This window comes from Rattus norvegicus, chromosome 8, assembly GCF_036323735.1.
Source record: "Rattus norvegicus strain BN/NHsdMcwi chromosome 8, GRCr8, whole genome shotgun sequence".
In the NCBI taxonomy this organism is placed as follows: domain Eukaryota; kingdom Metazoa; phylum Chordata; class Mammalia; order Rodentia; family Muridae; genus Rattus; species Rattus norvegicus.
In genome coordinates this window covers 114,875,890-114,901,832 of record NC_086026.1, presented here as the reverse complement: position 1 = coordinate 114,901,832, position 25,943 = coordinate 114,875,890, and the positions used below count along the sequence as shown (strand labels likewise).

General features: G+C 43.0%; 1 protein-coding gene across 16 annotated transcripts in view; it reads left to right on the top strand.

The window, feature by feature from the left end:
* Nek11 (NIMA-related kinase 11) overlaps positions 1–25,943 on the top strand; it is a 259,233-nt gene that overhangs the window by 3,410 nt on the left and 229,880 nt on the right. The gene's annotated exons all lie outside the window — the stretch shown is intronic.

Sequence of the window (25,943 nt, the reverse complement as noted above, 5' to 3'; positions counted from 1 at the left end):
CTAGGTGTGATGCAGCGTGCTGATAATTCCATGCTGCGAGTTGGACCCAGATGGGTCCCTGGCTAGCTGCCTGGCAGCCAGGCAGAACTGACAAGTTCCCGGTTTGGTGGGAAATCCTTCCTCAGAAACGAGGTGAATAGGAGTTGAAGAACAAGGATACCCAAGGTTGACTCCAGGTTGATTGGTGTCTCTCTCTCTCTCTCTCTCTCTCTCTCTCTCTCTCTCTGTCTCTCTCTCTCTCTCTGTCTCTCTCTCTGTCTCTCTCTCTGTCTCTCTCTCTCTCTCTCTCTTTCTCTCTCCCTCTCTCTCTCTCTCTCTCACACACACACACACACACACACACACACACACACGCACACACACCATGGGAAGAATACAATACAGAGCGAGCCCCTGGCAGGTCAAGCTTCTATCCCAGTGTGTTTTATTCAGCAGCATCTGGCTCCTGTAAATTCTTCCTGTTTTTCTCCTTGGATATTCAAGTATGGTTGAAAATCAGCATGACAAATGATTTTCCACGTCTTGTTATACAAGGATGTTACCAACGCTTTATCTTAGAGATCGGCTCTTGAAATCGTCTCGGTGTAGAACACTTAAAGTTGTAGTGATCTAGAACTTACCGTTTCCCTTGTTTCAGCGTGGAGAAAGGCAAGAACTGGTGTTTTTCTGGCTTTCCTAGAGCACGGGTTAGACTCTACATTTGTTAGTTTGGCTTCAGAAAAGGTTATTTTGCCTTTGTTTGCCTATGCTTGAGGACATGCAGTCCATCATAGGAAGGGCTGGCAGTGGGTGTGTGAGGTCACTGGTCACCTTGTATCCAGTCAGGGAGCAGAGCCACATGGATGTGGTGCTCCGTCCTCTCTGTCCTCTCTGTTCTGTCCAGGATCACAGCCCATAACCAATGCTGTCTGCATTCAGGGGCATCTTCCCTCCTCAATAATCCTCTAGAAATGCCTTCCCAGATATGCCCTCCCAGTGATACGTCTCCTAGGTAAATTCTAAATCCTGCCAGGCCGATAGGGAAGACTGAGCACCACATGCTCGCTCTGGAAAGGACTCCCCTTCAGTCCTAGAGGTGGTCTTCTAGCCATGCACAGTGAGTGCTAAATCTCTGATAACTGCTGGATCTCATTATGTTCTAAAAGAGGACATTCTAGCTCATTTCGGTTTATATTATTCTTTAGAATGACCCCCTCTGACCCCTACACTATTGACATTCGAGCCTTTGGTTTATGAGAAAGCTATCTCATTAGCACTGCTCAATGTCCAGCAATTTGGTTATTAGGTAAATCTTTGATATCTGCTTCATGCACCAGACCACAGACAGCAGGAAGTGATATCATAACTACGCAAAGCGGAATGCTTGCTAAGATTTCTATGTTATGACTGCTGTTTCCTTAGTGGAACAAGCCAGATTGCCCTAGTATTAAATATTAAAAGAATCGACTTGACTAGCTCCAAGACTGAACTGGGATGAAGACACTATGATTGGTTCCAGTGAAATATAGGTTTATGTAATATACAATCAACTTGACAAAATGGACCACAGTTTCTGACCCTCCCAACAGAGTTCTGCAGTTCATCACTTTGCCACTTGGGGGCACCACACCACCATTGACATTTTGTGTATACTGGGAACTTTAATTACACTGTAAGTGTAAATACCACATTCCTTTAAATTTTTATTGCTCTCTGACTAGCAGTGGGATAAAAATAAAAACTGCACGCATTATGCTTGATTAGTGTGTGTTTGGAGAGAGTTTTCTTTGGGCACAGATATCTGACATTCCTTTTTTAGTTATTGCAGTAATAATAAGATTAAACTGTTACATTAAGTAGTGAATGAGCAAGCTGTTTCTTCCATTATGATAATATGCACCATGAAATTTAGAAATCTATTTTGGGGAATATTTTCTTTCATAATTATAAACACTCTGGTCTAATGGTTGTAATTATGTTCTAAAAGAATATTATAGTTCATAATTTCAGTTTATATTTTAATTAAGCTGCCAAAGCATTTTAAAAGAAACTCCCAAGGATCTTTTGATACATAAAATTACGTGTATTTATGGGATACTGTGTGATATTTCGGTTTATGTGTACATTATATAATGTTCAAATCGGGATAAATTTATCTCTTTCCTCAAATATCATTTCTGTGTGGGGAAGACATTAAAATTCTACACATACAATACATTGTCATTAGTGGACAGTCATCTTATCATGAAATGGGACTTATTTCTCCACTTTTCATGCTCACCACTAGACTGTCATGGTTCTCCCCATCTCTGCTAAGCACTGTATGTCCCTCTTACCTCCTTTGCTGACTTCTCCATGCCTGTGAGACAAGCGTGTGGCTTCCACATTTGCTGAGATCTGTGGTGTTGGTCTTTCTGTGCGGGACGTAGACTTAGCATACTGCCTTCCACTTGTTCCCATGGTGCCGTAATGATGGTACTCTGTCCCTTTCAGACCATGAAGTATCTCCATGTATGTCTGATTGTACTTGCCTTCCTTCCTTATCATTTGGTGGAGACTCGGGCTGACTCCATTTCTTGGTTCTTAGGAATACTACTGCAATAAACATGGGAACATGCATGTCTCTTGGCACCGACTTTTCTCTGGTTTGTGCTTACTGGTGGGATCACTGGATCATAGAATAGTTCTGTTTCTCATTTTCTGAGGAGCCTCCCATTGTCTTTCATAATAGTTGTACTAATTTATATCCCACCTGCAGAGTGTTTCTTTTTCTCTGTATCCACACCAGCCCTTGTTTTCTTCTGGGTGTTTGATCATCATCACACTAAGTATAATGAAGTAGTATCTTATTGTGGCTTTAAGATACATTTTCCTAGTGATTAATGATGCCCAGTACCTTATCATATATCTGTTGGCAATTGGCATGTATTCCTTTGAGAGATGTATCTAACTCTTGTGTTAAAGATGAAAAACTTCCAAGTCCTCAAAGAAATGTTCTCAAGCCCATGTTTCAACCTCAAGGGCCCTTCCCTCCTTGGGAAATGCTTGGCTCTGGAGTGGGTGCTTTTCAAAGTCATAAGAAGCTGATTTCCCACTCAGTCAGGCACACAAAATGGAGGAGAAAGCAGAGCCAGGGGTAGCTGCTAGAATGAACTAAAGAATAACAACAGAGGGAAGTGCTGGTGGAGCTGGAGAGGAGGAGAGAGAGAAAAGCAAACTGAGTTTACTGGCCAAGCAAAGCCAAGCTTTGGTATCAGCCTCTTTCTCCAGAAGATGCCTCGGGCTTGCATGGAGTAGCTGTGAGATAGAGTCACCTTCTTGCATGGATGTAAGGGAACCTAGGTCTTTGAAGAACACAACAGGTTTGAATGAGTCTTTTGGATTCCAGGCCTCAGCTTCCTTAGTGTGGAGAGAAAGCCCACGCTGCTGAGGTACTTCTGATTAAACAAGGGAACTCTGTAACCTTGTTTCTAATCAAGTTCAAAGCCTACACCAAGCAGTGCCTTTTTTCTTCCTGGTGAAGTTGGTCTATTTACCATGCTGGGGGATTAAAAAGTCTTGGTTACTGTGACATATCTCAGATCCATCTAAACTTGCCAGTTCTGGTAATAGGCAGGGTTTCCTGGGAAGGATTATTTCATACGAAGCCAGAAATATTTGTTAGAGGTAGTTGTTTTCATGCTTTATTGTATATTAAAATTGCGAGGAAGGCTCCCTCTTCCTCCTCATCCTCTTCCTCCTCCTCCACAGTTTCTGGCTGAGCAGTGCTGGTAGGAGAGGCTCAAGAACTTACAGTGCTGGGGCTGTTCCTGGTTTGGAGAAGATGCCACTTCAAGGCTTGCTGAACTCTGCCACTGAGTACCAACAATTCTGTTCTACCCACAAGACCCTAAAGTAGCACAGGACTTCAGTGTGTAGATAAGAATTGTACATCAATTTTTAAAGCACTAAGGTTTAAGCATTTTCCCAGGTTACGAAATATTGTATGAAAGCATCATTTTAAGAGGCTGGATAGTTGGCTCAGCAGTTAAGAGCACTAGCTGCTCTTCCAGAGGTCCCGGGCTTGGTTCCCAGCACCTACATGATGACTCATAAATGTCTGTAACTCCAGTTCCAGGGTATCTGATGCCCTCTTCTGGCATCTGAGGGCACGAGGCACACACATGCAGGCAAAACACTCCATTTTAAATTGCCGCATATTAACTCACTGGGCCGATTTAATATCACATGAGCCCCTCTGGCTGGGTGTCCAGGTCCTTTTCTTATACACCGTTGTTAGTTGTATCCGTTAGAATCCTTGGCAAGGGTATATCTCTTGTCTCTACTAGTGTACCCTCTCTACAGTGGCATGCATAGCTGTGTAAGCTAATGAGGCACTCTGCTGCAGTCACTGAAAAATCGCAGGCTCTCAGCATCATTGAGCGGACATATCTGAGACTCACATAAATTATGGTTGCATTTGCTGAGACGCTCAGCTATAATTAGAAAGGACTTAATGTTTTTGAATTTATTTATGACATACTGAGAGATGGAGAAAACATGTTTATTTTGTAAGGAGTGAACTGAAACACCCTTCTCTGTGTCATGTTTCACTGTGTGTAAAAGGGATATTAATTCTTCTCACAGGAGTCGTACATTGATGTTAGCAGCTCAATATTACCAAATCAATTTTAAGTGAATATTCTTTTCAGAATGCATAATTTTACAATATAAGTCCATTTTCTTTTGGAATTGTTTTATTATTTAAGAATTTCACCCAATGTATTATAATCGTATCTACCCCACATTCCTCTTCCTGACTCCTCCCAGGCCCACCCTCCCCTTCTTATTCCTCTTATTTTAAAAATGACCCCCGAGAGTCCATTTTGTGCTGCTCAGATATTCATGGGTATAGAGCCCGCCCACTGGAATGTGGTCAGCCTACCAGGGCTCAACACACTTTACAAAACTGACTCTTCTGACTCCAGAAGCCGTTGTCAGTAGTTTGTCAGGAGAGGAGGCAGGGCTAGGACTTAATGATGGAAATTGACTGAATTGATCTTGTACAGGTCTTTTGGAGGCAGCCACAGCTGCCGTGGGTTCAGGACTGAGTGCAGCTTTCCTGTCATGTACAGAAGACACTGCTTCACTCAGGTCCCTTCAACCTATGGCTTTAGAATCTTCCCAAGCCCCCTCCACGATGGTTCCTGAACCTTTCTTTGTCCAGGGTGTGATAGAAATGTCCCAACACTGCACTGACAGTTTTTTCCATGTTTTGGCTGCATGTGAGTCTCTGTGTTAACCACTGTCCCTTGCACAGTGTTTCTCATGGGCTGAGAGCTGCACTCAGCTCTGGGTACTGAGATAAAAATCCAACCATGGAGTCTTGGTCAGATTTAGTACAAGGCATGGATTTCCTCCTGTGAAAGCAGGTCATCCGTCCAGTCAGAAAGCAGTGCTATCTTTAAAACTTTGTTAGTACTATTGCATTCAAGGGCACATCTTGCTAGGTCTTTATTGTACCTCCTAATGTTCACAGCTCGTAAGACTGTGGAGGACGTTTCTCCACCAGTAGCCTGCACCACTCAAGGGTACTTCCAAGGGAGGGAACTTCCTGACCAGTACCAGCTTGATTTCTCTGTGTCCTGTGACCAAAGTGTGTTGTCTTCAGCAATATGGTCTTACCTCCAAGTTTTGTTGGATAGCCAAGAGCAGTGCAATAGAACTCACTGCTTTGGTGCCCTCTAGAACACCCCTGACCAGTAACCTCCTCCAGAACACCCCTGACCAGTAACCTCCTCCAGAACACCCCTGACCAGTAACCTCCTCCAGAACACCCCTGACCAGTAACCTCCTCCAGAACACTCCTGACCAGTAACCTCCTCCAGAACATTCCTGACCAGTAACCTCCTCCAGAACACCCCTGACCAGTAACCTCCTCCAGAACACCCCTGACCAGTAACCTCCTCCAGAACACTCCTGACCAGTAACCTCCTCCAGAACACTCCTGATCAGTAACCTCCTCCAGAACACTCCTGATCAGTAACCTCCAGAACACCCCTGACCAGTAACCTCCTCCAGAACACTCCTGATCAGTAACCTCCTCCAGAACACTCCTGACCAGTAACCTCCTCCAGAACACCCCTGACCAGTAACAACCTCCAGAACACCCCTGACCAGTAACCTCCTCCAGAACACCCCTGACCAGTAACCTCCTCCAGAACACCCCTGACCAGTAACCTCCTCCAGAACACCCCTGACCAGTAACCTCCTCCAGAACACTCCTGATCAGTAACCTCCAGAACACCCCTGACCAGTAACCTCCTCCAGAACACTCCTGATCAGTAACCTCCTCCAGAACACTCCTGACCAGTAACCTCCTCCAGAAAACACTCCTGACCAGTAACTTCCTCCAGAACACCCCTGACCAGTAACCTCCTCCAGAACACTCCTGACCAGTAACTTCCTCCAGAACACCCCTGACCAGTAACCTCCTCCAGAACACTCCTGACCAGTAACCTCCTCCAGAACACCCCTGACCAGTAACCTCCTCCAGAACACTCCTGACTAGTAACCTCCTCCAGAACACTCCTGACCAGAAACCTCCTCCAGAAAACACTCCTGACCAGTAACCTCCTCCAGAACACTCCTGACCAGTAACCTCCTCCAGAAAACACTCCTGACCAGTAACCTCCTCCAGAACACCCCTGACCAGTAACCTCCTCTAGAACACTCCTGACCAGTAACTTCCTCCAGAAAACACTCCTGACCAGTAACCTCCTCCAGAACACCCCTGACCAGTAACCTCCTCTAGAACACTCCTGACCAGTAACCTCCTCCAGAAAACACTCCTGACCAGTAACCTCAGGGACGGCATCCCACTCCTGGCCCTGGGCTTTTTATTTGGCAGCCTTTGGTTTTTAGGAGGGACATAATCCCCTGTTGTGGTAACACCAGTTAAACTCTTTTACACACACACACACACACACACACACACACACACACACACACAAAGTATATAGGAAGCTTATAAAATGCCACCATGCAAATCAGTGATCAGTGTTCATTTCCTCAAAAACCTAGAAAACCAGCTACCACATGAGCCAGTTATATTGATATCTATATCTATATCATCTATATCTGTATCTGTATCTATATCTATATCATCTATATCTATATCTGTAACTATATCTATATCATCTATATCTGTATATCTCTATCTATATCATCTATATCTATATCATCTGTATCTGTATCTGTATCTCTATCTCTGTATCTATCTATATCTACCTCTATATCTCTATCTCTATCTCTATATCTATATCTATATATCTATAACTCCAACAGAGTCTACTTCTTAGTATGCATGTTCATCCACTTTCATTCTTGATAACTAGGATCTAGAAACAGCCTAACTGCCCATAAACTGAAGGAAAATACAGTATCTGTATACAGTGGATTTATGAAAAGTCTGAGTAACTGGACACAGCTGGAAAACATTATTGTGACATAACCCAGATCTAGAAAGAGAAACAGCATGTTCTCACTCATGACTTAGCATGGCATCTTTAGATTTGTATGTTTAACTTAGCATTCAGGGTACTAGACAGACCCATTGCTAAGGACAGGGTAAAACCTGAGGCGGGATAATAGAACGTGTGATGTGAAGGGGAAGGTGGGACAGTGGGAGGGAAGGTTTAAGTGGGGAAAGGAATGGGAGAGCAGGGCAGAGGAGGGGCTGGGAGAGCGGATAGCAAGTCAGTTTTCAGTAACTCAGCTGTGAACTATTTAAATAAGTAGCAGCCATCAGCAAAGCCAGCATTTATATATCCTGCCTACGAATACTACTTAGTGTACTTTTCTGTTTGAATTATTTAGTCATTTTAACATGTGCTCTGTTTTTGAGTCATTCTAAGAAGTCATCAGTGGGTTTAATGGCTCGCCTCTGAGCTCATCCACATACTGTATTAAAGCTGCCATTTTTATGTCATGGCCAGTCCTCTGCAACTGGGGTCTGAGAAGGAAGACTAGGGATGAGGAACTAATTTAATAGTGGTTTATGGAGTGGAGAATTCTGAAATCAAGCTAGAGGGAACTCAGGATTTCTTTACACATTGCCTTCCTGGCCATCAAAACAGCTTTCTTCTGTTTTATAGTGATTGTTTTGCAAGTGTCAGTCTTCTATATAAATTATAGTATGAAAATGTACTGGAATTATTTTTTAAATGCTGGATGAAGTCCTGGGCAACTCCATCCTTGGTAAATCTAGTGAGGATAGACTTGATGTGGCTTCCCCTGTGGCCTTTGCCAGTTCCTTGCCTGTAGAAAACTCACAACTAGGCTGTGGCCATCTTCCAGTACACAGGGTTTGGGTTGGCGTGGACAAGAGACGGCAGCACAAAGTCAGACCACTGTTTCCCTTTACTTCAAGCATGGTAAAGAAGCAAGTCTTGCCAGGTAGAAGAGTTCCCTCAGCCACCCAACTGCATATCTTAGGATTGAAGAAACCTCATGCCCTCCTCCTGCTTTTATAGACCAGAGATGGCTAGTCAAGAAACTACTTTAGGATGAGTAGGATGTGGGGAAGCCCTTAGTTTCCTTAGCCTGTGGCAGGAGGTCAGAGAAGCTTGCCTTGGAGACAACACTCAAGCACCCTTAAAAAAATGTTACCACTGTAAATGGTAAAGGAGTACATACAGATGACTACAGTATAGATATTTATTTAGAGTTTCATACTGTTTAAATTCTTTATGCTATTTGGCTTCCCGGTGTGCTTGTTTTGTGAAGTTTGGCTAGGGAAGGTAATGGTTCTGCCAACACTCAATAACACCCCTGAAGGAAATTAGAAATATTCATTGAAATATATGAAATGGGGGAGGGGCTGGGGGAATGGCTCAGTCAGTAAAATACTGGACTTGCAAGCATAGAAACTGGGTTTGAACCCCCGAAACCCTCTAAGTATGCTGAGCTGGTGGCTCGCCCCTGCCACCCAGCACTGGGAAGGCAGAGTAGGCAGATCTTTAGGAAGTACTAGACCTTTTTATTGTCTTTTTTGACTAGCCAAATTTTAAAAAAAAGGCAAGGTTCGCATGTAACCCCTATTCTATTTTTTTTTCTTGTCTCACTCAGTTAATGAATATTTTAGTATGAAAGCAAAATATTCAAGAACAAAATCTTATGAGTATAGTCTGGCTTGAGGTTTTTTTTCTCACCAAAAGAAGATTTTTTTAAATAAAAAATAAATAAATAAAAGAACTGTACTATGTAACTATATATATATATACATATATATATATTCAGTAACAGGCTGTTTAAAATATGGTCAAGAAGAACTGGAAGAGGTCTAAGGCCCTCCGTGGCTGATGAGGCTCAAGATATTCAGAGTCTCCTGGGTGCCATGCAAGTCTGATGAGTGCCCCTCCCCCATTTTTACTATTGCATTCAGGTGTCCTTCCTCTGGGTGTTTTTTCTTTTCTTTTCTCTTGTTGGATATTTTCTTTATTTACATTTCAAATGTTGTCCCCTTTCCTGGTATCCCCATCCCATCTCCTCACTCCCTGCCTCCATGAGGGTGCTCCTCCACCCACCCACCTACTCCCTCCTGCCTCCTCACCCTGGCATTCCCCTATATTGGGGCATCGAGCCTTCACAGAACAAAGGGCCTCTCCTCCCATTGATGCCCGACAAGGCCCATCCTCTGTTACATATGTGCTCCCATATGTACCCATGGAGCCATGGGTCACTCCATGGTTGTTGGTTTAGACTCTGGGAGCTCCGGGGGGGTCTGGTTGATTGATATTGTTGTTCTTCCTATGGGGTTGCAAATCCCCTCAGTTACCTCAGTCCTTTCTCTAACTCCTCTATTGGGGACCCTGTTCTCAGTCCAGTGGTTGGCTGCCAGCATCTGCCTCTGTATTTGTCATGCTCTGGTAGAGCCTCTCAGGAGACAGCTATCTCAGGCTCCTGTCAGGATGCACTTGTTGGCATCTGCAATAGTGTCTGGGTTTGGTGGTTGTATATGGGATGGATCCCTGGGTGGGGAAGTCTCTGGATGAACTTTCCCTCAGTCTCTGCTCTACACTTTGTCTCTGTATTTCCTCCTGTGAATATTTTGTTCTCCCTTCTAAGAAGGACTGAAGCATCCACATTTTGATCTTCCTTCTTCTTGAGCTTCATGTGGTCTGTGAATTGTATCTTGGGTATTGTGAGCTTTTGGGCTAATATCCACTTTTCAGTGAATACATATCATGTGTGTTCTTTTGTGATTGGGTTACCTCACTCAGGAAGTTATTTTCCAGTTCCATCCATTTGCCTATGAATTTCATGAAGTCATTGTTTTTTAATAGCTGAGTAGTACTCCATTGTGTAGATATACCACATTTTCTGTATCCATTCCTCTGTTGAAGGACATCTGGGTTCTCTCCAGGTTGTGGTTTTTATAAATAAGGCTGCTATGAACATAGTGGAGCATGTATCCTTGTTATATGTTGGAGCATCTTTTGGGTATATGCTCAGGAGAGGTATAGCTGGGTCCTCAGATAGTACTATGTCCAATTTTCTGAGGAACCACCAGACTGATTTTCAGAGTGGTTGTACCACTTCTGGAATGCCCTGCCACTGCCTGGTACCCAGCAAGCAGTCCTCTTTGCTGTGCCTTAGCTCTCCTCTAGCTGAGTCAGCCAAGAGAGACATGCTCTCTACTTCCAGACTGACCTACTCCCATTCTGACCCAGGCATCCAGCTGGAGAGAAGTTGGGGTAGCTGGATTAGCACCCAGATTTAAACTCTTTTGAACTGAGAAGTTCAGTGTTTGTGGCACCCACTTTTGGATGACTGGAGTTGAGCTGCATTGGCTCAACCCTCATTTCTGCAAACCATCAATCAATCAAAGATCCAGCATGTTTCTAATAGCTTCTTCGTCAGTTTTCCCTAAGCCTGCTATTTTTTAAAGAGTGGTTTGTACATGTTTATTTACATGGTAAGTAAACATCATTAATATCCAAGCTTTTTAAATTAGCTGGTGTCCTCTACTTATTCTCCACGGAATAAATAATCCCACAGTACTGAAAATGAGCACTTAATGGTATGTGGCCCTACTGCTTTAAAATGCTAGGGAACTGGGTGTCTATTCATAGCCTACCAAGAACGCAATGCCTTCTGTTCCTCAACTGACCCTTCATGCCCTGTTACCAGTACTTACAAGAACCAGCAAGGGATTTGGAGCCTTTGGTGTGCTGTAGGACATACTGAGAACGGTTATATGAAAACCTCAGCTAAAGTTTCAGTTGCTAAAGAGCAAACCATGGAGGGCGAAGTAAGTTCAATTGGTACATGCATGAACACTGGGCTTGAATCCTAGCACCCCATAAACTAGATATTGTGGTGCATAGCACTTGGGAGGTTGAGGCAGGATAATGGGATTTCAGGGTCATCCTCGGCTATGTAATCAGTTTGAAGTCAGCCTGGGATCATGGCGTCCCATCTCAGAAAACACAAGTTAAATCTTGGGAATGAGGGAACTTTGAGGGTGATGGATGTGGTGTTACCATGACTGTGGAGATGGTGCATGAGTGTGTACATCAAACTCTTTAAAACTGCACACCTAACACAGGTATGGAGTGTACCATCTCCATCTCTACATTAATAATTGCCATTTGAAAATCCAAACTCTGACCGCCCATGCTCAGCTGCTTGAATTCGCTTGGATAGCTGCTAATGGTGATCATCCTGAAATTTAGTGATTTAAAGTGGTTTTTTTTCAGCCTTAAGGTCATTCTAATTAACCTTATTGCTTTTAGTTTAGTGAAAGATGATAGACTTTGTTTTCTATGACTGTTACTGAGCACATGGGAGGGAAGGATGAGGTGTAGTTACTGTTCTCGTATGAGCACACTAGTTTTCTGAGACTTACAGAGTGAAGGCTTCGGAATCTCGAGTCACTTATCAGAATGTCTTTGGAAATAGGTTTCCTTAGCCTTGCCCACGTGAGCTAGTCACTTAGCATTTTAATTAAACTTTGACCTCTGTTTCTTCCTTCTCATTAGTTTTATTTGTAGAAATCTTTTAAAACCTGATCCCTGAGTTATCCCTGCCTCCCCAGATCTGTGGTTCTGCTGCCCTCCATTCTCTCCCTTCACTGTGCTCCATCTCGTGGGTCTACTATACAAAGGCATATGCTGTGAATTGCAAAACACAGCTAGTTCCACTTTTTATAATATTTGATTTGCTATTTAGTGATCAACTGCTTTTAATTTAGAGATGTAAGTGCCGTAGTTGTTGACCTTTGGTGAGTTCTAGAAGAGAGAATTGTGCAATACTGCTGAGGAGATGGCTCAGTGGATAAAGTGCTTGCTATGCAAATGTAAGGATCTGAGTTTAGATCCCCAATATCCAAGTCAAAGCTGGGCATTGCTGTGCCTGAAATCTGTAGGCAGGAGCAAAGTATTGGGGACGGGGGGTGTTATTGGCCAAGTAGTGAGCTCCAGGTTCAGTGAGAGACCATGTCTCAAAAATAAGGTGGAGGGCAATGAGGGAAGACACCAGTGCTGACCATTGGACTCTACATGTGCAGGCACAGGCCAGTGTACTCACATGTGAAATTATATATGGACATACACACACACACACACACACACACACACACACACACGTACATGTGCTTGTGAACACAGATAGATAGATAGATAGATAGATAGATAGATAGATAGATAGATAGATGGAAACAGACAGACAGACAGACAGAGACTAGAAGAGATGGATTAGTGACAGACATTCAACATTACTAATGAATGAAGCATTTGGTCCTTCCATATGGATTGGACTTAATATTGAATTTTAAGTAGGGTCTTTCTATCTTTTAAGTACTTGAATACTGAGTTTGTTAAAAAGGATAAATAAATACTGAAAGAGTTCTAAAAACTGAGAGCAATAGACTATTTCCTCCAGTAAAGCTTACTGTATCATTGTTTTGCTAGGTCCATGTGGACATGAGTGTGTGTGTATGTGAGTGTGTGTGTGTGTGTGTGTGTGTGTGTGTGTCTGTCTGTCTGTCTGTCTGTCTGTCTATGAATGCGTGCACATGAGTTTGTGTGTATGTACCTATGTGAGCCTGCACATGAGTTTGTGTGTATGTACCTATGTGAGCCTGTGCTTTCATTCTTGAATCTGTAGATTTTCAGTTTACTCCTAGTTCATGGAAGCTATCCTGAGCTCATACCAAATCCAGGGTTCTGACGGAAGAAGAGGCTGGGCTAATATTTCCTTCTACTAGAAGTGCCCAGAAGGAACCTGTACTTCATGCAAATGCTGCTCCTTGAGAGGCTCACACTGAGAGGCTGTACCTACCCACACCTCAGCAGCAAGGGCTGGTGCAGGGGTGTCCCCTCAGCAGCTGCCTCTGGCTGCTCTTAAGCCATTAACCAGACTCCCTCCAGGATCCCTTGGAAACTGTGTGACTGCCTGAATAATTCATCACACGACAATCAATTATTCATAACTCATTATTACAACTGAACTAAAACCTAAAGGTGGAATCAGTCTGCTACTTATGAATATCCAAGAGATCCTCAGGATACTGGGGTGGAGTTGATGTCCTCGCCATCCCCTCTGCCTGTTTATTTCTCTGAAGGGATTCCAAAGAGAACAGCCTGTGAGAAGGAATCAGGATTCATGAAAGTGACAGTAACCCCCCTGGTGGTCCTCACGCTGTTTGTCTTTTGAATTCTGGCCTCATTACACCTACAAATAAAGTCTCAGTCCGAGGGAATATAGAAGACATTTATAGCTCTTTCGGCTTATGAAATCATTTTTAGGAACTCCATGGAGATATAAAAGTTGCCTAAAAACTGCCGTTTCTGAGGTAAAATAATAATGGGTTTATTATAACATTTCATTTGCATATACAATGTATTTTGATCACATTGAGCGCCCTTTACTCTCTCTTGCACTCTTCTAGTCCCATGCTTTTCCACCTTTCCTAGTTCCCCTTCTTTGTTCATATCTTTTGTTCTTTGTAACGACCCTATACATCTTACAGAGTTTGCATAAGCATCTTTCTAAGAGATTATTCTGAGAGCATAATGAGCAACTCAGCAGTGTCCACACCACTGAAGGAAGTGCCTCCCCGTCCTACAGTGCCTGCTAACTACATAGAGATCTTGGGGTGGGGGTGGGGTGGCAGGTGAGCCCCTCCCCACTCCATGGCAGTATGTTGTTGCCTAAGCCAGTCCTGTGCAGTCCTGGCACGCTATCATAGCTCGTGTGTTAAAGAGTGCTGGCCTGCTTCAAAGTGGTCTGGCTGCATCTCGTTCACACCAGACCACATACAGTGTTCCAGAACGCAGGCCTTATGAGTTTAATGACGTACTATTTAACAGAACGTAGGTCATTTTAAGGCAGATGTGAATATGCCATGAAGCAGAGTAAAAGTTTGATGGTTTTTAAATTTAATTTTTAATACGTGATACAGCTGCATGGTTCATATAAAACAGTAGGTTGTAAAAAACAATCTCACCTCATTCTGTCCTCCATTCTCAAATTCTCACACACACCCGCCACCATAGTGCTGTTATTGGGACTTTCCTGGACTAGAGAATGGAGAGATGGCTCAGTGGCTGCATGCTTGGAGCAAGTAAGAGAACCAGGGTTTGGGTCCCCAGATTCAGTAGTGTAGAGTCTGTAACTCCAAAGGAAGGTCCTCAGCAAGCCTGGCTCACAGGGCTGTGAATAGACCAGATCTCACATTGATGCCCTGAGGTGGCCCCTCCCCCTTCTCTGTTTCTGTCTCTGTTTCTCTCTCTCTCTCTCTCTGTCTCTATCAGTGCCTCTATCTGTCTGTCTATTTTACATGCATACACACACACAACACACACGCACCCACACGCACACACACACTGCACACCTGTAACTGTAGTACTTTGGAGACTGGGGCAGGTAGATTGCAGGCCAGCCTGGGATATAACCGGTCTCAAAAACAAAACAAAACAAAACAAAACGCAAACCAAAATCTAATAAGGAAAAAAGGAACTTATGAATGTGGATGCTTCCTGAACTGACTTCTACATGCATAAGCAGCTTCAAAATATGGAGTCTTAGTTTCTATTTCTCCCTTATGATAATTTCTAGCATATTACATATTTGTATTTGGTTCTTTTCATATGTCAAAGTATCTAGGACATCTGCCCATGTTTACATGGGGAACACCCCATTCTCCCATCCTTTTTTAAAGTACCATGGTAAGATTGGAGATTAAAGATTCCCACTGCTATTCACTTTGGATTATTTTAAATCTTTTTTTATTGTAAATACTGCCACAGTGAATACGCCTGGACATTTGTCATTTCACAATGTGTCACTGTGTCTTGCATGGATTTTTTTTTAAGATAAAACATGAGATTCTGGGGACATACCCTGCCAGTCCTATTCCAGGGGGACGAGCTAGTCCCCTGCTGTTAGGGGGGCTAACTGTGAGAAGCCCTGCTAGGGACCGCTACTGAGCCTGGCGACAGGATCAGTTTTTACTCTCTGAAATGACTCCACTTTGAAGTGATGGTGACAACAGCTATTTTGCTGTCCTCTGCTTTCCTGGTATAGAAGGAAAGGCAAAAATCTGGCGGCACATTATTTCTAAGCCCAGACCACATAAAACGGTCTCAGTCTCTTGCAGACATTTGATACACTGTGACATTTAGAGCAGTAAGTTTTCAGAACCACCTCAGTGTCCTATGCCCTTAGACTCTAGACCACCCAACACCGGAGTTTGAAAATCCCTAGCACAGCTCCTATCTTAAAACAGTTCCACGGTGAAACACAGTTGTATAACCCTGGGTTCCACAAAGTTAAAGCAGATTCCTCTCCGAGGGACTCTTCAGATCCTTGGACTGACTTACTGAGGCAAGTTGTGGCTCAAAGACCTTCACGGATTCCACAGCAGTTTCCAGACGTGTTTGACCCGTTAGCTGCCCCTCCAACCCCAGTCCTTATTAACACCGGTAAACTGAGGGGCTTCATTGGGGGTTACTGACAGTGCTAGTCATCGTGGTAAAATTAGAGGCCACAGACACATGCAGTGCTGCTAAAGATGGAGTAGGACAAATGAGAATGCGAGTCATATTCTCAAGTTGGCCGTGATGAACAGCAGATGGTGGTAAAGCGACGTGCGGATCAACTTATGACCTGGCAGGATTTCTAATGGCAGCATTAATTCAAGGTCCAAAATGTCTTTATTTAATTAAGGTTTACCAATACTTTATTTAGTTTTACTGACTAAATGAATGAAAGGCTAAACGTGGGTCATTAACACTTTCTTAATTTCTTTCTAGGAAAAGCATAGAGCAGCTGAGAAATAAGCTTGGATAAATCTTTTTATCCTCATAGGCCATTTTCTATGGGGTGGGGTAGATTTGAGCGGTCATGCCCTCAGTGTATTAGATGGGTGCTCCTACTTAACATGGATGCAAGGTATATGTGTGCTCTCATTCCTGAAAGAGAAACTGAAGCCTTCACTGTCCACGGGAAGGGCAGAGAGCAGCTGTAGTCCTATAGCAAGCACCTAATGGATGCCACTAAGGACACTGTGGGGTCTTAGTGATGATGTAATCGTGTCAGTTAAAAAGACAGTAGCCTGGGAATGCATTGGTAGGAGTGGGGGGAGACACTGCAGGTCTCATAGATGCTGAGAGGGATATGTCTCACCTCCATTGTCTTCACATAAGAAAATGTCTAGGGCCATGCAGGGGGAACGACAGATGGCTTTAGAACTCAGGGAACGCAGCAGCCCACAGGTTACCACGGCCACATGGGTGGGCCTCGGTGTGGCACGCCCCGAGGACCATGTGTCCTGAGGACGCCATGCTGTTCCGGAGTCCAGCTCTGCTTACTGCTCTCACTTCCCTCTTAATCTAAGAATCGTAGGAGAACTCTAAGGAGGCTTCCAGCCCCTCACTGGACACAATGACTAATGCCTGATCTCTTTCAGACATTGCTGCTGGAGCAGGTTATGATTCTGTCACCACCCTAGAGAAGAATATAGAGACACAGATTGTGAACGTTGGCCACCACCCTTAGAAAACATCTGGAAGAATAAAGTTGTTAGTGAGGTTGAGATGTTTTCACTATTGGCTTAGGGACAATCAAGTTCAGAAAGGCACACTCTTGTTAGTTAAGCTGGGGGCCTTTATGGTCAGGGAACAAGAACAACGGCAGCACTGGCTGACGTGACTCTCACTGAGGCCGACTGGGGAGGATTGATTTCTTACACCCATGTTTCCCTCAGCTTCCTGATATGACTTATTAAGAATTGCTGATGGGTAGATATGCATTCTGAGGATTTATGGTAGATATGACTGATTTTTATATACAAGTTAAGATTTGCCATTCTTTTATGATTCTTACAAATTACTTTTAAAGATAAATAATAAAATAATTACTTCTTCCTTCATAAGTGCAAATTGCTGCCTGCCAGTAAGAGAAAGTGGCTGAGGAAACTGCCTGGCTTGCTTACACATTGTTAATCTATAACAAGATGCTTGGTTAGGAATGTACGTGGGTTTTTGAGAATAATTTTTTTACCTGTGCTGTGTAATGTTATTTCCTGGAAAGGTATTGGGGAACACGCTGGTTTTTCATAATCATTCACCAGAAGAAAACTAAAATGTAATCACATTGTAATTTTATCCTGCTTACAAGAGTAGGCGGGGATATATAAGGGATGGAAGAAGAAATAAAGAGCGGGGACTAGAACACTCTCTCTCCCATCCACCAACTGCGTCTGTGTACGGTTTGTGTGAATGGGGGTTGGAGCATCTGTTGACGATGTGTATGTGTAGGGTTTGTGTGTGTGTGTTGTGGGTTGGAACATGGTTCCTTCTACCCATCAACCGTGTGTGTGTGTGTGTGTGTGTGTGTGTGTGTGTGTGTGTTGTGTATGTTTGTATGTATATATGTATGTGTAAAGCCTGCTTGCTGGAGCTTTGCTCTAAGCATTCTGTGTGTAAATGTGTCTATGTCAGTCTATAGGTCTGAATGCACATATGTACGTGTGTATATGTATGCATGTATATTTGTGTATATGAAGTTAATGGACTTTGATTTTGTTTCATCTACTCAGCGTGTGCGTGAGTGCCTGTGTGTGTGTGCATGTATGAATTTTCTCTCTTTCCTTCTCTTTCTCTCCAGCTCCGAGAAGTTAAAAAGAGTTCATAGTTTTTCTGCTGACCACAGGGAGTGCCAACCCCAGTAAATTAAGCATTGCTCCCTCAGAGAGGCGTCTGCTGAGTAACTTCCCCGGTCACTGCCTGCCTTTGGCAGCGGCCCTGTAGGGATCTGGATCTTCCTTGTCAGTGGCTCTAAGCACTGACCCCAACAGCTGCCTGCCTCAGTGTATCCTCTGGTGCCAAAGCTGGTCTTTGTCAAGAAAATGTAACTCAGGACAATGAGAAATGTGGTATACCTTAAGTATTCACATTTAATAAAATTAAGACAAAGTATAAAATTTAAAATTACTATTAATAAGAGAATTGTATGATTACTATAAATTTCAATTCACAGTGTTATTATATAGAGAGTAGTCTAGAAATGGGGCACCCATTTGAACGTGCATGAACGGCATTCAGATCGTCAGTGTGTCTATGACAGAGGGTGTGTCCTGGGTTAGGAATGAACACTGGTGCATACTGAGATGACTCCGAAGGCAAAGGCACTTTCTACAAACCTGACTATCCAGTTCAACCTCCAGAACCTACACACGGAAGGAGAGAACCAACTCCTGTAAGTTGTTCTCTGACCTCCACGTGAACACCTTGCTACAGCCCATCTACCCCGGCAATCACATGGTGAATTAGTAAGTGTAGTAATAAAGGAAGAGTAGTGTTTGGGGCTGGGGGACAGACATGACATAGTGTATAAGTTGCTTGCAGTGCAAGTACCAGTCCCTAGAACTTACAATAACAAGCCAGGGGTGGCGATGTGCACTTTTAATCCCAGCACTGGGGAGGCAGAGGTTGGTGGATCCTTAGGGCTCACTGGCCAGCCAGTTTAGCCAAAGTCAGTGAAGGATTTCCAATTTCAGTGAGGGATCCTGTGTCAAAAAATAGGTAGAGAATGATTGAGGAAGATTCCTTTCCATATCTGCGCACGCGCACGCACACACACACACACACACACACACACACATACACACACACACACACATATGAACGTTTGAAATCATAAGTCTGTATCCCTAAATGAAGACTCTTGGCTACTTCTGTGGTATATCTTAGAATCTTGATATAGATTGATGAGCCTAGAGAGGCAGGTTCTCCCAGTAAAGGTCTCTGGGAGAACTACTACTACTAGAAATGGCCTGGGAGTATTATGACTCATATAAATGGATGTCCTTTAATATATAAACTACTACCCTTTGAAGGTACAAGTCCTTTCAGCCTGTTTCTTGCTCCTTGAACCATGAGTGATCTTGCTTAACGCTCCCTGCTAGAAGTAGCAGGAGAACTTCAGACAGGGATAATGTCTCCTCATAGGTGCATCATCTATCTATGGATTGACTGATTGACTGCACATGTATGTGCGTGTGTACATATGCACATGTGTGCCATGGTGTGTACATGAAGGCCAAAAGACAGGAAAAATTCTCTTTCCACCATGTGTCCTGGGATTGAATTCAGGTTGTTGGGTTTGGTGGCAATTCCTCTGCCCGCTGTCCCATCTCACTGATATCTGAGGTCTTCATAAACTGGCCATGCCACCTCATGTCTTTGGAAAGAAGAGGCCTGATGTCTTGCTGTTCATCTGTGAAAGGGAATCCCTCCAGATCGCCCGTTTAACTTAAAATACAAAGGATTTCTATCAGCCACCTGCCTAATGCAGGGGAGACAGTTGGTTAGCACGACGTGAGGAGACAGCGCCTGCAGCAAGGAGTGGTTAGTGTGAATATCATCGCTCCGTCCTGATTAGCGAACGGACTAATGCCAGTGGCAGCCGCTGCTCCGGGCAGCGTGCTCTGCAGTCGATTTTGAGGGAGAGGACATTTTGGTGGGATGGTAGAAGAAGGCGAAGGGGAGTGAGTAGGATTAGAGAATAAATAAATAAATAAATAAATAAATAAATAAATAAAATGTTATGTAATGCTATAGACAAAAATAAAGGTGGTGTGAGTCTTAGCAGACCATGAAAGCAGTGGATATTAACTGACAGAACCCAGATGAAAGCTCACTGAAGGACTTTGAAGCAAAGCCTTCTGCTATGGCTCTCATCGTCCAGGAGCAGAAGGAAACAAGCTTCCTTCCATATGCTTATATTTCTGTGTCTCCCAGTAGAGCAGAGGCCCAAGTGTACTGTGTGACTGTGTGACTTTCTCTTTCTGGAGAGCTGGAGCCATTTTTACAGGGGAATAAAGTAAAACTGGGGGTGGTAATGGGCCTTGGGGTTTCCTTAGAGGGTGTTGGGTTATTTCACTGGTGGAGACCTAGGAAGTTGTAGGCCTGGATGACTTGGTCTGCAGTAGTGACAGAGAGCAGATGGCCAGTGACAGCAGCCCTGGTGACTATTGTGTATCACTGTGTTACTGCAAATCCACGTGCCTCCTCTCAGAAGACAGTCTGTGTGAGGTAGATAGGGAGGGAAAGTGTTGGAAATGCTCTGGGAGCCAAGTGCTCTTGGTGAGAACTCATGCCAGCCTGTGTCTGTGGTTCCGGAAGAGGCTGGAGCCAAGCCCATGCTACGCAAACATACAGAGGCCATGGCATCAGAGGCAGAGCAAACCCAGCTCAGCTTATTCTGAGAGTGAAACCCGTCAGGTCAGGGACGGAAGGGTCTCGTGTTCTCTCTGGCACCACTTAGCTTTGTTTTGTTTTTTGTTTGTTTGTTTTTACATAAATGAGACCCATTGACTCCTCTCCCTGTATGACAAAGCCTCCACCACAACCCCTTAAAGATTTTCACAACAGTTTACACAAAGGAGAAAAGTCAGCCCTAGTTTAAGACCCTAGGGGCTGGGGATTTAGCTCAGTGGTAGAGCACTTACCTAGGAAGCGCAAGGCCCTGGGTTCGGTCCCCAGCTCCGAAAAAAAGAACCAAAAAAAAAAAAAAAAAAAGACCCTAACATGGTCGGTCCCTGTTTATCCACCTGTTCTCAAGGGAGATCATCTGAGAGGCAGAGGGATGCCACAGAGGGGTGGGCCCCGACGATGGAGGGTGTGCTAGGAAACTGAGACCTATCCCCTCTCTCTGCCCTCGCACTCCTCCTTCCCTCCTGCATCCTCTCCCCTCTCTCAGGCTTGGGTCCCAGGTCCCTTTAATGCAGGCAACACCTCCTGAGCGTCATCCTAAACTGACATCTCCTGTGTCTTAGCTGTCGCCTTGACCACTAAATGTCAAAAACGAAGCCTGCGTCCAGGGATGGAGATTGAATATCTTTTTCTTTCCTCACTTTTATGATTGAATCTTATCTCTTACTATGTGGGATGCATAAAGTAATATTTCACAAAGTTTACACTTTTAATCCCAGGAGTTATACCTTTTTGCATTATTCTGTATTAACAATAGTATAGCTTTTTTGTTTGACCTAAAACAAAACAACAAAACAAAAAACAAAACCACCCCCCCCCCACAAAACCCTTAAATGGCATCATTTTGTTTTTAAAAAGTCCTAAGTTTTTTTTTAATATCCAGGGCTGGGAATGCTGCTCAGTGCTAAATGGTTGTCAGCACAAGTCCCTGCGCCAAATGCCCAGCACCACAAATAACAGTGGTAACCCCCAGACAGAGCGCCCCAGATAAACTGCATCACCCTGACCTCAGGGCACCTGACCAGCAGCCAAGACTCATGGCCAGATTCTTATAGCGAATCAAGGACATTTTAAATTTTAATAGAATAAGTGGAAATTCTACTGCCTGTTTAAATGTGTACATTCGTGCCTGTGCGCATATACACACTCACAAACACACACACACCAACATGTATTGCTCAAAGCATGCTTACATGCAGCCACCACTAAAGGAGGCGATGAAAAGCATCCAGTGGGTGAATGTAGAATGTAAAGCACAATTAAACAGCTCAGGTTTTAGTATTAGAAAACGTGGTTTTTGTGAAAACCCATTATAAAATGTCACTACTGTTGTTTTTATTTATTTTTTTTCTTTTTGAGAATTTCATTCAGGTATACAATGTATTCTTCCTCTAATCTTCCTGTGTCCCCCCAGTTGCCCCCTCCCAACTTCCTTCCTCTGTGTCTGTCTCTCTGTCTCTCTGTCTCTCTCTTCCCTCTCTCTGATAACTTACTAAGTAGGCGGATCATGTGTGCATGACCGTGGGGCGTCTGTTGGAGCACTGGAAACCTACCAGTGAGAGCGCCCTCCACAGAGACTGCTCTCCCTGCCCTAGTAGCCAGCTGTCAGCTGCCAGTGTCTCCTCATGGGGGGCTTGCCTAGGCAGTTTCTCCTTACCTTAAGGCATTATATTTCTCGGTTTTCATGAAAATATATTTTAGCTCATTAAACAATTACTCTTAATTTTATTTCAGAGTTTTTCCTCTGGAACTGGTGATTCAATACATGAAACTTTTACTTAATATTTTATTATTTATTGTGTATATGGACATATGCTTGTGTGTGGGGCCTGGCGCTCATGTGGTGGTCAGAGGAGTCTTTTGGAAGTTGGTTCTCTCCTTCTGCTGTGTAGAATTTTGGTATTGAGTTTACGTCATCACTCTTGGCAGCAATTGTCCTTTATCCTCTGAACCATCTTTCCAGGCCACAAGAGGAAATTATGGTGATTCTATCATGGCTTTATACATATTTAAACTTGTCAAATTGTACATATTTAAGTACAGTTTTTCTTTATGAAGTAAACCTCAATAAAGTTGTCAGAAATATATACATTATCTTTGTGTTTTATATATGTTGAATTAGTGCAATGTTATGACATTTTTCTTACTTGGTTAGAGCTTTGGACATACAAGCCATCGTCCACATCAGTGGGCCACTTGCAGGCGTTGGTTCTTGACTGCTGTGTTGATTCCAGGGGTCACCAGTCTTGGCAGCAAGTGCCTTTACCCACTGAGCCCTTTTGAATTGGCATACATGCCCGCATACAGACACACAACTAACTTAAAAAAATTAAAATAGCAAGCCAAAAGAAATCCTAATTGTGAACTCATCAAAGCTCTGCCAATTTGCAGATGTCTGCATTAATTCCTTTTTATAGTTCTTTCAAGAAATGAACCAAATTAAAATCCATTAACACGGTGTGAGGTACATGTGTTTAATGGCCTCTGTATCACAGTATGCTCACAGTTTATTTTCACTTGATGAGGCTTTTCTACAAACTCCAAAATTTAATTTTAAAGTGGCTTCCTTGGCGACAGTATTCCTTTAAGCACTTGATTTATATAGGCATAAAAAATATATATATATTTTTTTCTTCCTGCCAGTGTCCTTATGGTCTTTTTTACTTCCCAACTGCACCATAGTCTTATACCACTTACATGTGAAGGATGTTGGTAGCTTTGAAAGAACAGGGATGGAGAGAGCTAAGGCATGCACCCCACTTTCCTAAATAATAGCAAATGACCCCGTGACCCAGAATCAGGTTGGTTGGTTCAGTAAGAGTGATTTAGAAATAGTATTGGTCTGAAGTTCTCTTTCTTTGTTGTGTCTTTATGTGGTTTAGGTATAAGTGTATGTGTGGCTTCATAGAAGGACTTGGGTAGTGTTCCTTCTGTTTCTATTTTGTGGAATAGTTTGGACAGTTTTGGTATTAAGTCTTCTATAAAGGTCTGATAGAATTCTCCACTAAACCCATCTGGTCCTGGGCTTTTTTTTGGTTGAGGCTTTTTTTTTTTTCGGTTGGGACTTCAGACCACTTTCCCTTATGAATATTGATACAAAAATACTCAATAAAATTCTCTTAAACTGAACACATTAAAACGATCATCCATCATGATCAAGTAGGCTTCATCTCAGAGGTGCAGGGATGGTTCAATATACAGAAATCCATCAACATAATACACTATATAAACAAACTCAAAGGAAAAAACCCCCACATGATCATCTCATTAGATGCTGAGAAATCATTTAACAAAATTCAACACCCCTTCATGTTAAAAGTCTTGGAAAGATTAGGAATTCAAGGCCCATACATAAACCTAGCAAAAGCAATATACAGCAAACCATAGCCAACATCAAACTAAATGGAGAGAAACTCAAAGCAATCCCACTAAAATCAGGGACTAGACAAGGCTGCCCACTCTCTCACTACCTATTCAATATTGTACTCAAAGTCCTAGCCAGAGCAATAAGACAACAAAAGGAGGTCAAAGGGATACAAATTGGAAAGGAAGACGCTGAAATATCACTATTTGCAGATGATATGATAGTATACTTAAATGACCCCAAAAGTTCCACCAGAGAACTATTAAGCCTGATAAACAACTTCAGCAAAGTGGCTGGATATAAACTAACTCAAACAAATTAGTAGCCTTCCTCTACCCAAAGGATAAACAGGCTGAGAAAGAAATGAGGGAAATGACACCCTTTACAATAGTCACAAATAATATAAAATACCTCAGTGTGACTCTAACCAAGCAAGTGAAAGATCTGGTTGACAAGAACTTCAAGTCACTGAAGAAAGAAATTGAAGATTTCAAAAGATGGAAAAATCTCCCATGCTCATGGATTGGCAGGATTAGTATTGTAAAAATGGCCATCTTGCCAAAAGCAATCTACAGATTTCAATGCAATTCCCATCACAATTCCAACTCAATTCTTCATAGAGTTAGAAATAGCAATTTGTAAATTCATTTGGAATAACAAAAAAACCCCAGAATAGCTAAAACTATCCTTAATAATAAAAGAACTTCTGGGGGAATCACCATCCCTGACCTCAAGTTCTGTTACAGAGCAATAGTGATAAAAACTGTGTGGTATTGGTACAGAGACAGGCAAGTAGATGAATGGAATAGAATTGAAGACCCAGAAATGAACCCACACACCTATGGTCACTTGATCTTTGACAAAGGTGCTAAAACCATCCAGTGGAAAGAAGATAGCATTTTCATCAAATGGTGCTGGTTCAACTGGAGGTCAGCATGTAGAAGAATGCAAATTGATCCATTCTTATTGCCCTGTACAAGGCTCAAGTCCAAGTGGATCAAGGACCTCCACATAAAATCAGATGCACTCAACCTATTAAAAGAAAAAGTGGGGAAGAGCCTTGAACACATGGGCACTGGGGAAAATTTCCTGAACAGAACACCAATGGCTTATGCTCTAAGATCAAGAATGGACAAATGGAACCTCATAAAATTGCAAAGCTTCTGTAAGGCAAAGGGCACTGTTATTAGGACAAAACGGCAACCGACTGATTGGGAAAAGATCTTTACCAATCCTACATCTGCTAGAGGGCTAATATCCAATATATACAAGCAACTCAAGAAGTTAGACTTCGGAGAATCAAATAAACCTATTAAAAATGGGATATAGTGCTAAACAAAGAATTCTAAACTGAGGAATACTGAGTGGCTGAGAAGCACCTAAAGAAATGTTCAACATCCTTAATCATCAGGGAAATGCAAATCAAAACAACCCTGAGATTCCACCTCACACCAGTCAGAATGGCTAAGATCAAAAACTCAGGTGACAACAGATGCTGGTGAGGATGTGGAGAAAGAGGAACACTCCTCCATTGTTGGTGGGATTGCAAGCTGGTACAACTACTCTGGAAATTAGTTCCTCAGAAATTGGACATATTACTACCTGAGGACCCAGTTATACCACTCCTGGGCATATACTCAAAAGATGCTCCAACATATAACAAGGATACATGCTCCACTATGTTCATAGCAGCCTTATTTATAATAGCCACAACCTGGAGAGAACTCAGATGTCCTTCAACAGAGGAATGGATAAAGAAAATGTGGTACATATACATAATGGAATATTACTCAGCTATCAAAAACAATGACTTCATGAAATTCATAGGCAAATGAATG